Consider the following 12,650-nt stretch of genomic DNA (forward strand, 5'->3'; position numbering starts at 1 on the left):
GTTACATAATGAGACCGAGCGTGAGTGTTTTCTGGCTTCGAACCTTCTGAACCTCCCTCTACGTTGCGCATGGGCCTCCTTTTATATGCTCAAGGGGTCACCAACAGGTGGCAACGTAGACAAGGGTAAAAATGGAAAAGGACTTGCGGTTGGTACAACAACCTGTACAGTGTTCCCTACCTAACCCTAATGGCAGGGGACAAAGGCATTAAATGCCCGTCTATGTCGCCCAAAACAGTGCAGAAAGGGACCGTCAGGGGCGCCACCGCTCGCCACGATGGCGATCTTGTCAGCGCCGCTTGCCACCGCGCACAGCTGGCTGCACCGCCTCTCGCCACGCGCGCCTGGAAAGGCCCCAGGGCGACACGTTGGTGGATGTGCTGGAGCGTAGGTACAGGGTGGTAGCGTGCCGCGGCAAGTGCCTTGCCGCAGTCGTTGTCTTGTCACGTCCGGAGGCTTGTTGCTCCCCGGGCCTTGCCGGGACGCGTGGCGCGTCGCAGCAAACTCCTTGAGATGCCTTGGTGGGCATTCCCGGCAAGCTCCTCTTGCCGGGGCCTTGTCTCTTTGGCTCGGATACTTTGCTCTTATGCCTTGGTTGGCCCTCCCGGCAAGCTCCTCTTGCCGGGGCCTTGTCTCCTTGGCTTAGATACTTTGTTCTTGAATGGATCCACAGGAACCGCGGAGGACCTTGGCGGTCACCGCGGAAAGCCTTGCCGCGGGTGGCTGCAACTGCCCGTGCACAAGTTCGGGATACTAGGGTACCCCTACTCTAGTACAACGACAACTCGCCACAAAGACTGGAAACAAATCTTGATCTCCTTTTGTGCAGTTCCACCAAAATTAAGCAAAGTCGCCGGTGTGACATTCAAGTTGAACTGCACAAAACACTCTTAAAACATAAGCGTATGGCGTATAGCATTCAAGTTTCGGGTTACCCCCTTTTTCCCTTTTCGGCCTACAAAGCGGGTGGATAGCCAGTCTATACTACTTTCCCTCCCTCCTTTCATCATTGAACCACACCCTAGATTCATGCTCCACCCCACCGCATGCTGCTTTCCTCTTTGAACCAAGACCTAGATTCGACTAAAGAATTGAAAAAGATCCGCATGCAGCTAGAGCAATGACGGTTTCAAAGAAACTTATACCTTAGAGTCGTCCGGATGTGGCAAGGCGTGCGGCGGGAGGCCGAATCTGCCCACACTATGTACGACAGCAAGGAAGAAGGGGTCGGTGCCCCCCCCTGCACTGGTGATGTGTGAAAGAGAACAACGCAGCCGGCAGTGGATTGCCTCCCTCGCCGAAGGCGATAGAGTGAACGCAACACCTCCTCCCCTTCCAGGTGCGACGGGATCCAGATGCATCCTTCACCAGCTGTGAAGGGGGGGGGGAGAGAGACAAGAGGCCAAGGCAGTCTTGTTTAGATTTGGTGAAGAGGGTGAGAGACTGTGAATATAGCAAACCCTAGCAAAGGAACGCTGAGCCTCCAGCGTGTATATATATATATATATATATATATATATATATATATATATATATATATATATATATAGTGCGGCAAGAGTGTGGAGAGTGCAAACCCTAGCGAACAAGCGCTGAGGCTCCAGCTTATATATATGTTGGTGTACGGACTGAGCTCCGGTGCCTTAACTGCACCTGCTTTTGGCTGTATGACAGGTGGGCCAGCCACATTTTGGGCCCACCTATCATAAACCCAAAGGCAGGTGCACTAAGTCAATGAAGCTGCATCCATATAGTACTCGTGTATATGACTACTATATAGTGGAGTGGTTTTCTTATTCTCTCCATAACAATCGTTTTAAATTGTGTAAGTACGAAACAAAACTCTTTATTTAACGTACCAGTGAAGAAAACTAATGCTTTCGATGAACTAACGATCCACGCGTCCTGGTCGCACTTCCTGTCCTTCATGTGCGGTACACTACCCTCCCTTAAGTGAACAACCACACATGCGCCAAATTATCGGAAACGTGTGAGAGTGTGTACAAATATAGAATTTTAGTTTCAATTATCGGAAAGGTTTGAGAGTATGTATAGTTTGCCCTCTCTAACAATTTTGGTTTGTTGTGTTCGGCCTAAACTTGGTCAAACTTTACAAAGTTTGACTTCAGTCAAATCTAATATGCGGAATAAATAAAAATGGAGGGCTACTACGTCCATCTGGGTTTTTAGTCCACACCATTTTTTTTAATCAAAGTTAATAGCTGGACAAATAAAATTACAGGGGAGCTGGAGACAAAGTTGTGAGAAGGCTTAGAAATCAATACAAAACTTATGCTCTTAGTACCAACGTCGATCCTTTTTCGAGGAAACATTTGGTTCATAGCCAATTGTGTGATAAAATTGCACCAACGTGAAAGACGACTGCGTCTCCAACGCAACCAAGGTGAACTGATGAATGATATCATCTTTGTGGGTAACAAGCAAAGAGCACTGATGGAAGACAACTTGTTTTTCATTGAAAATCGATCAACTTCACCAGCCGACGCAACCATGAGGCGCAACCATGAGCATCGATAGGTCATCATGGTGATGCATTGTCATGCCCAATATGCGACCCTATCCAAAAGGAACTCGAGGGTCCCACCAAGGATAGACCCGCATATTGAAACGCTTTTGCAAGGTGGATATCATTACATCAACATTACATAATACATGGGGAGACATACATAAGGCATACAAAGCCACACGAATACAACATCACAATACATAAGAGCATCATCCGACTACGGATGAAACACAAACAGAAACTCAAACGACATCCACCCTGCTAGCCCAGGCTGCCGACCTGGAACCTATCCCCTGATCGAAGAAGCAGAAGAAGAACTCAACGCAAGCAAGCATCGCTATTGCGTCATGATCATCGCAAAACCTGTACCTGCAATTGTTGTTGTAGTAATCTGTGAGCCCTGAGGACTCAGCAATCCCATTACCATGGGTATCAAGACTAGCAAAGCTTAATAGGAAAGGAAGGGGTACAGTGGTGAGGTTGCAGCAGCGACTAAGCATATATGGTGGCTAACATACGCAAATAAGAGTGAGAAGAGAGCAAGCGGAACGATCGTCAACTAGTAATGATCAAGAAGTGATCCTGAGCTCCTACTTACGTCAAACATAACCCAGAAACCGTTTTCACTTCCCGGACTCCGCCGAAAAAAGACCATCACGGTTACACACACGATTGATGCGTTTTATTTCGGATCTGGTGTCAAGTTATCTACAACCGGACATTAACAAATTCCCATATGCCTATAACCGCAGGCACGGCTTTCAAAAGATTATACCCTGCAGGGGTGTCCCAACTTAGCCCATGACAAGCTCTCGCGATCAACGAAGGAATAGACCTTCTCCCAGGAAGACCCGATCAGACTCGGAATCCCGGTTTAGAAGACATTTCGACAATGGTAAAACAAGACCAGCAAAGCCGCCCGATGCGCCGACAATCCCGATAGGAGCTGCACATATCTCGTTCTCAGGGCAACACCGGATAAGTCAAGCTACGAGTAAAACCTGCCCTCGAGTTGCCCCGAGGTGGCCCCGCAGGTTGCTCGGTTCGGACCAACACTTAGACAAGCACTGGCCCGGGGGGGGGGGGGCTAAAATAAAGATGACCCTTGGGTTAATTACTCCCAAGGGAAAATATAGGTGGTGGTGAGGCAAATGGTAAAACCAATGTTGGGCCTTGCTGGAGGAGTTTTATTCAAAGCGAACTGTCAAGGGGGTCCCATAAATGACCCGACCGCGTAAGGAACGCAAAATCCGGGAACATAACACCGGTATGACGGAAACTAGGGCGGCAAGAGTGGAACAAAACACCAGGCATAAGGCCGAGCCTTCCACCCTTTACCAAGTATATAGATGCATTAATAAAATGAGATATATTGTGATATCCCAACCAAAATCCTGTCCACCATGGAGAAATCTTCAACTTCACCTGCAACTAGCAACGCTATAAGAGGGGCTGAGCAAAGCGGTAACATAGCCAAGCAACGGTTTGCTAGGAATGGTGTTAAAGGTTAGAGGTTCATGGCAATTTGGGAGGCTTGATGAGCAAAAGATAGGTAACACAGCATAGCAATAGAATGAAGCAACTAGCATAGCAATGATAGTAGTGAGATCCAGGGTAGCGGTCATCTTGCCTGAAATCCCGCAAGGAAGAAGAACGAGTCCATGAAGTAGACGAACCAACGTAGTCGAACGAATCCTCACGAACACAACGTTACCGGAACTAAGAAGCAACACCGGAAAGAAACAAACAACATGGTAAATGCACAAGCATAAACATGGCATGATGCACAAACAAGTATGATGCATGTCCGATTTAATGAGGCATGGCATGGCAAGTGCAACAAACAACATTACATGTTAAGTGGAGCTCAATATGCAACGAGTTGCATATTGACGAAACACCACAAGCAATTATTTAGTTCACTCTCGTTTAGGTACACAACAATGTTAAATGTTTTTAAACATGGCAAGGGGTGAAGCATAAGTAAACTAACTATTTAGGCAAGTCTAAATGAGGCCGGAACAACAAACAACAATTCCGGAAAATCCTCATGTCCATATTCTAGTTTGGTACTGTTCTGACTATTACATAATTTTAGAGTTGTTAAACAGGAAAATAAAGTGGACCATGTTAAACTAGGCATTTTTCCACCCCCATTTACATATAAAGTTTATTTAAAACCGAGCTACGGTTATTTAGTTATGAAATAAATCATTTTTACATGGCATTTAAGCAAATTAATGCAAACGGCAATTTAAACATTTTAAACATGGATGAAAATGGCATATTATTAATCTACACAAAATTCTAAGCATTTTACATGTTTAAATCATTTTAATCCGATGCACGGTTCATGAGTTATTATATGCATGAAGTTTAGGGTCCAATCTGTAAAAATGCAGTTAAATCTATGGATAATGCTAAATTCGCAGACGGAAAAAAAAACGGGAGCTGGGCCGAAACTGGCTGGGCCAGCAGTGTACAGGAGAGGGGCGCTGGAAGGGGCTGCTCACCCATGGGCCATGGCCCGGTTGAGGAAGAAGGAGGTCGGGCATGCCAGCGGGGCAAGCGGACCGGCTGGAAGGGGCGCTGGACCTTGGCGCGGATCTGGAGGCGTGCTAGGCTGAAGTGGGTCAGCGCGCTGGGCCGGGGCGCTGAGGAGGCCCACGCGGTGGTGCAGGGCGTCGTCCTCCTCGATCCAGAGGGGATCGAGGGAAGGCAGCAGGGACGGGCCGCAGCGCGATGCCGGCGAGGTCCGGCGCCAGGGAGGCCAAAAGGAGGCTGGAGCTGCGGGATCCGGCCGGCACGGCGCCAGATCCGCCGCGGGAGGAGGTCGTAGGGGCTCCTGCGACGAGAAGCGAGCAGCGGCGGCGAGCTCCTGCGAAATCCCTGCGGGAGAGAGAGGGAGTGAGGCAGCGAGAGGGAGAGAAGGAGGAGAAGGGGCGGGAGACGACGGAGGCGGCGACATAGGACGGCGGAGACGGCGGCTCCGGCGAGGGAGGCTATAACGGCGGCGCAGGGCACGATCTGGATCGGGAGCCCCTCTCCCGATCTGGATCGCTCGGCGAGCGGGGAGGCGGCATGGTTCGGGCGCCGATGGGCTTCCAGGGCCCGAACTGGGCTTCGGCGGACCCTTGGCGGTGGGACGGGGAGGCAGGGCGACGTGGCGCGCGCTGAGAGGCTGGAGGGCGTCGGCTGGAGGTGGCGCGCCCACTGGCGACTCGCCAAGTGGCGCTGAGGAGGTGGCCGGCGCGGAACACGATGAGGGCGGCGGCGGCTGAGGGTTGGGGCGTGGAAATGGAGGAGGGAGGCGGCTAGAGGCGCGGATTTCGAGGCTGGGGGGTTAGGACTTCCAGATTTGGAAGGAGGGGGGTTTAAATAGGAAAGGGGGCTAGGGTTTAGTCTCTAGGGGGTTTTGGAGCGGAGGGGGTTTTAGGTGGGCTGCAGGTGGGCTGTGACGAGAGGGTTGGGCTGAGAGGAGAGAAGAGAAATGCATCCCGGCAACTGTTTTCGGGGACCGAAAACGTCCGACGAAGGTACCGGCAACGGTACCGCTATGTTTAACGGTTGGGCAGTCACACGGACTCCGAATGCGACGAAACTTGGCAGGCGGCCTGTCTACACTATAATAAGACCGCACGACAAGTTGCAACCCATTCCGAGAACATTTTTATTCCACTTATAAAATAATATTTCGGAGGTGCCACGGGCGCGTGCGAGTGTGTCTGGACTCAGAACGGACAACATAGAGAACCGGCGGAACCCGAACGGATGCAAGTTTTGAAAAACATGTGGATGAAATGCAGATGATGACATGAGATGAGATGCATAACAAGAACAAAATGCAAAACAACAGATAAAACCCAACCACGAAGGAAATATCATATCGCATCTCCGGAAAAGGCAAGAGTTGGAGTTACGAATATGGAAAGTTGTATCCGGGGCGTTACATGCATCATCCATTTGGCATCAAGTTTGGGTGAGGCACCTATGATGTTTGACAAATCCTCACTGTGGTCAGTTTCTTATCAGTAATCAAGCTCGAGGAAGGAACAACCACGTGGCAGAGGACAGTGAGGCGGAACAACAATGGCCATCAATTTTGTGCAGTTCCACTAAAATTGAGGAAGACATGCCCGGGTATGGAGATACGCATCGCTGTTTCCAAAAATATAAAAAAGGGATATAGTGTTGTTACTTTGTTTTGGCAGTGGTACAAGATTAACAACGACATCTCAATTGCCAATAAGAATTAATGAAAAGTACACCAACAAACAGAAGCACCATGATTATCTTGATGGGAACTAAACTAGGATACCCGAGAAAAAAGTCATTTCTTCATTTAACCAGTGATAGTATTAGATTAGCAGCAGCAATAGGAGCATATGGACAATGACCGCACAACCACCATGTACTTTTTGTCGAAACAACATGTATACCTCCACCGAGACATAAATTAGGACAATTTTTCGAGTGGCATTTCCTCTATAATAGTAGGTGATGTTGTACCAGTTGATGAACCCTAGCTACTATACATGGGGAGCTGGGGAGTAGTCGCATAGAAGAAAACCCTCGTGCACCAACCTGGGGAGCTGGACCAGCACAACATGTTATACCTCGGGTGGGCGAGATGTCGCTTAGGCGGGTGTGCGGGATCTGCCCACACGACGGCAACGAACAAGGGCGCAGAGGACCTTCGTCCGCGCCAGCGCCGGCTCCAAGAGGATGGTGCGCATTGGCTTCCTCCATCGCCGACGGCGACAATGTCAATGCTGCACCTCCTCACCTCCCGTTGCAGACGGGATTCGGCCGGATCTGTGACCACCGGTGAGGAGAGAGATAGAGTGGACACTGTCATATTGTTTTCATATGGAGAGGGTGAGAGAGCGAGACGCAAGAAACCCTATCAAACAAGAGGCTATAATGGAAAAAAAATCTCCCCATAGCAGTGGTTTTAAATAGAATACGTGTGTTCCTGGAAAAAAGAAACGAAAACTGGCGGACAACTTTTTAACGTACCAAGAAAGAAAATTGGATCAAAAACACGCCCCCGCTTCCAGGTTGCGAGAGTCATCGCACACACACACATAGACATAGACAGGCATATATGTGTTTACGTAAAATTCCATTTCCATCTCCAACTCCAATCATATTTGTCCAACTGGCACATTATTTACGTTGTTAATTATATTCTCAGCAATATTAACATACAACATCTCTTGTTTGCGAGCGTCCATACCGCTGTCACGGCCGCTCCTGACCAACCCAAACCCTCTTCATCACCCGCGAGTGCTTCCCGCCCGAAACGGTCAGTGCCGCATTCCTGTCCGGCCAGAGCGGACGTGACCTCTTACTGGCGCTGGCATTGAAGCGGCGCGCCGGCCGAGAGAGTGTCACCTGCGCCGCTTCCTGGTGCACGCGACTGCTCCGCGTTCAAAGATCGCAATAGCCAGCCACAACATGCATGTAAGAAGTTCTTGGGAGTCCGTGCTATAGCTAGATATCCTCCCCCAGCTCATTAATCTCTTCCAGTAGTGCCAGTACTCCATGGAGCGATCCATCGACAAGCAGGCGGGAAAGTTATTGTATACTCGATTTGTGGTGAGTGGCATGCCGAGCGACCGTGTGGGGTCGATCCGTGGAGGAGGGCGAGACACGAACGCGACATACATGATTTAAACATTGGTTTTGCTTGACGGCGTGATCCAACGAAACGAATTGTTGGTTTCTCTCCGTTTCCATTTTTTCTCCGGAAAAACGGAAACTTTCCACTCCATTTTCATTCCTACTCCAAGGTTGCCCCATTACAACATTCCATCAAATACAAAGGAAAACTAACACGCATGCTGATGCATCTCAATGATTCACAGATCATAGCCAATATTTACTTCACAACTAAAGACAAAAGTTGTGAGAGTGTGTACGAAAGAAAAACTACGGATGGGGTCACTACGACTTAAACCCTAAACCCTAAACAGGATTTAATTTCCTAGCTAGGTAGAACTCGTCAAAGGAAAGATGGCTGGCACCCTCGGATCATACGGTGCTTTTGTGTAGTTCCACTAAAATCGAGCTGAGCATCCCTAATGGCAAAGATATTGAAGAAGTGTGATTAGAATAATTGTACTGGCACTAGTTCATGAGACATAAACTCATCACAAGTAGAAGCTGGTAGAAGTAGAGAAAGATCGGCATGGAGATGGAACTATGTGGGGAGATGCGGCAGTGGAGCAATCCGGCTCCAAAAGGAAGATGTACTACCTGGGACGTCGGGCTGTAGCTAGAAGGGCGGTTGGGACACGGCATCGGCCCATACCGCGGTGACCCCTGATTGGGATGCATAGACTGTGGGTTTTCTCCCTCACCGATGTCGACCGCGTCTACACAGAACATTGTTCCCCTCCCCCAGCTGCAGGATTAGGCCGGATATGTGACCAGTGGTGTGGCCACCGTTTTTCTATGCTTGTGAAGAGAGCAACCCAAGCAAGAAGGCTTGTAGCTTAGGCTCATGCTAGTGTATATATAGTGGTTTTCTTTTCTCTCCATATCAACCATTTTATATTGCGTACGTGTCATTGAAGAGTGAAATGATGGTTGCTTCTTCCGACAAAGTTACTGTGTGATTTGACTGCTCCTTAGTGGCCCCTACACGTAGCCCCTACGTGTATGACCGTTCCTGACTCTCACTTGTACTTATCTCTATTTTCTTGCATGACACGTAGACAAGATGCGCATAGGGGAATTTTGTTACTGCACGTTATTACATAGTACTAGTACTGTACTACCAGTCCCTACTCCCTCCTTCCAGTTTACTACTGGTACTCCCTCCGTCCTAGCTTATTGGTCCCCTTTGTACTGAATTCATGGGCTCGTTTTCCTCATGAAAATTGTCTTTACCAACGTATTAATATCGGGAATGCATGCATGAACAACGAATGATTAAACCTTGCATGCAACATTTTGACAAAGCATGGACTTATGAACATGTGAATGTAAGGGACTACAACCTCGTGCATGCATGCAATAGTCACACATACACATGGATGAAAAAACGCGCGCGACGCCCTAATGCATGCATGTCCGAGCACACAACGGAACACACACGATCACGCTCAAGTGCTCAACCTACACGTGCATGCACACACATACTCAGCCAGGGTGAGCTAGTGACCGTATAAACACCGGAAAATGTATATATTGAGCGCAATGAGCGTATTATGAAGTCCACTGACCGTATTTTTACAAATATACAGTGACATACAGTGTATTTATCTCGTTTGAAATTATGCCATATTAACCGGAGAGGAGGCAGTATGGACTAGCATTACTTTGATGTGTCCCATCAACTTGCCGAACAAGGAGAAGCTTGCAGGAAGGGAGAAGCTTGCGCGCGGTGGCTCGCAGTACAAGGAGAAACTTTTGACTAATGCAAGCTCTCCCTCGCTCAGGCGGTGGACGTGCAACAGTTAATTTGGTGTCAGATTGCCAGAAGCATACACTATACTAGTACTATTATTGTTCAACTTCCTGAAGAGGCGAATAGCCTAGCACAAAGTTTACTAGTACTAGTACTACTACTATAGTCTATAGAGGTATGTACTATACTACTAGGAACTGGATGGAGGAGCATCTGCACTCTTATTATATTTTTAAAATGTGATAAAGCAATCTTCAACACATTTGGTTCTCTTCAAGGGTTCTCGCATGTGATAATGGAAGTTGATTGCATGGGACACTCGCCACAATTCTCATTTAATTATGGCTCATATCTAGTTACAAATAGGAGCACTCGATAATATTTCCTCTTTTTTTGTTATTCAACATGTAAACAGGCCAGCAAACCTTGCGGCGCATCTTTGTGCGAACAGTGCTTGCTGCACTTTGAATGTGGCCGAGAGCTGGCTTGATGAAACACCTCGCTTCCTAGTGACCAGTGTCTTGTCTGTTCGTCCTAAGAATGCTTATATATGAATAAAGCTCTCTCATTTACCCGCAAAAAAGATTAAGCCATATTAACCAGAAAGGAGGGAGTATGGACTAGCACTACTTTTTGGTGTGTCCCGTCAACTCGCAAAATGAGGAGAAGCTTGCAGGACAAGGTGAAGCTCGCTTACGCCTTTTGACTAATGCAACGTACCCTCGCCCAGGCGGTGGACATGCATCCGTTCATTCGGTGTCAGATTGCCAGAGGCATACACTGTAATACCCAATATGCGGAGTACGATCATTGTTCGACTTCACGAAGAGGCGAAGAGCCAAGCGCAAGGTTTAGTAGTACGAGTAGTACTACTACTAGAACCACATGGTGGAGTGTTTGTACTCTTTTTTTTAATCTCTGATAAAGTACACATTTATTCAGGAGAAGGGCGGAAAACGGCAGCCCAATAATATAGTATTAAAAAACATCAAACATGTAATGATGATATCGATCAACCATGCTCGAATATATCTTGGCATCCATGCGAGCCATGTGTTCTCGCTCCTCGTCCCTCTCAAGGAATGGTGGGTTGGCCATTTTGCCGTCAATTGAGATCGGTTTGCTCACACTCCGGTCCCACATGTCAGTGATATGCCAAGAGGAGGTGCGTTGACCGATTGGCCATACACGTACTTGGTTTTGCACCTTCATACTACTCCTCCCTCCGTCACAGTTTATAGGGCGCGCTTCATAATGATGCATTTCTCTCAATGCATTTCCACCACCAGAGAGACTTTAGACGCGTTTGGTTTAATGCTCAATTAATTAGGGTATGGTAACCGCGTCACAATTCTCTCTCGATGTACTACGGAGTGGAGTAAGTGCATGCATGTGTGTACCCGGGGTGGAAGCACTACATGCATGTGTGTATGCATTATTTCCTCTAGTAATAGATGCCGTGCTATAACTACCAATGCTATTTTTCAGGCTGATCGCTAGTCGCCTTGGTCCCGGAGATTTTCTTTTTTTGAAGCATGCTCTATAAATAGTGATGGATGGAGTAGTATGAGAGGATTCAAAGAAGAGCGTATTGATGGTTGCTTCTTCCAAGCAACTTACTATGGGAAAGGTGGGGCTTATGATTTGACTGCTCATTACTCACTATTAATGCGGCGCAACGACCGCGCTGAGTCTCCCATGCGGTTGTGCACTACTCCCTCGGTTCTTAAATATACTCCGGAGTATTTGTCTTTCTAGAGATTTCAATGATTGACTACTCAAATATTTGTCCTTTTAGAGATTCAAATGGACTACTATATATGGATGTATATAGAAATATTTTAGAGTGTAGATTCACTCATTTTTCTTCGTATGTAGTAGCAAAATGAGTGAATCTACACTCTAAATATGCCCATTTGAAATTCGTAAAAAGACAAATATTTATGAACGAAGGAGTATAATTTTGTGCATGGCACATGGACCCGGATGCTGAAGAGGCTTCGGGAAATGCTATCAAGCTTCCAGCATTTGTTTACATAATTGACGTACTATACAAATAATTTTCCAGCTACATGAAATTGTACAATGGTGTGAGCTTTCAACTTTTGTTTCATGTGTCTTGCCATCGATGCTCTTTCGGAAACAATAAAAAACTAACTTCCTTGCTAATGCATCTCAATTATTAGCAGATCAAAGCTAATATTTATATCACAACTGAACACAAAGTTGTGAGAAGGTGTTAAATTAAAATTGATCCATGCTTTCATTGGCAGCAACGCCCCCCAGCCCTATTTAAATCAACAAGGCATGTTGGGAAAAAAGTAGCTGTCTGGAGCATGCAACATTCCGATCATTTTGTGCAGTTCCACTAAAATAGAGCTAAGCGTCCCTGTTCCAAAGATATTAAGTGTGATTATGATAACAGTGACTGCTGATCAAACAATAAACACGCAAATAGAAGCCGGTCACCTTTGCAGTCTCTCTTAAGACTAACTAGTTGGAGAAGATTAGGCTCGGAGTTGGATGAGGAGCATAGTGCAACACCAATATCCCTTTGTGCAGTCGCATTGAAATGTAGAGACGTTGCCCGTGTGACATTTTAGTACAACTGCACAAAACACTCTTAAGAAAAAATTGATTTGTGCAGTTCACCAAAAGGTCGCAATAGCAACGAGGTGAAATGGATAGCCTTGTTTGCAAAAAAGA

Source organism: Triticum aestivum, chromosome 7B (genome assembly GCF_018294505.1).
Source record: "Triticum aestivum cultivar Chinese Spring chromosome 7B, IWGSC CS RefSeq v2.1, whole genome shotgun sequence".
NCBI classification, from domain to species: domain Eukaryota; kingdom Viridiplantae; phylum Streptophyta; class Magnoliopsida; order Poales; family Poaceae; genus Triticum; species Triticum aestivum.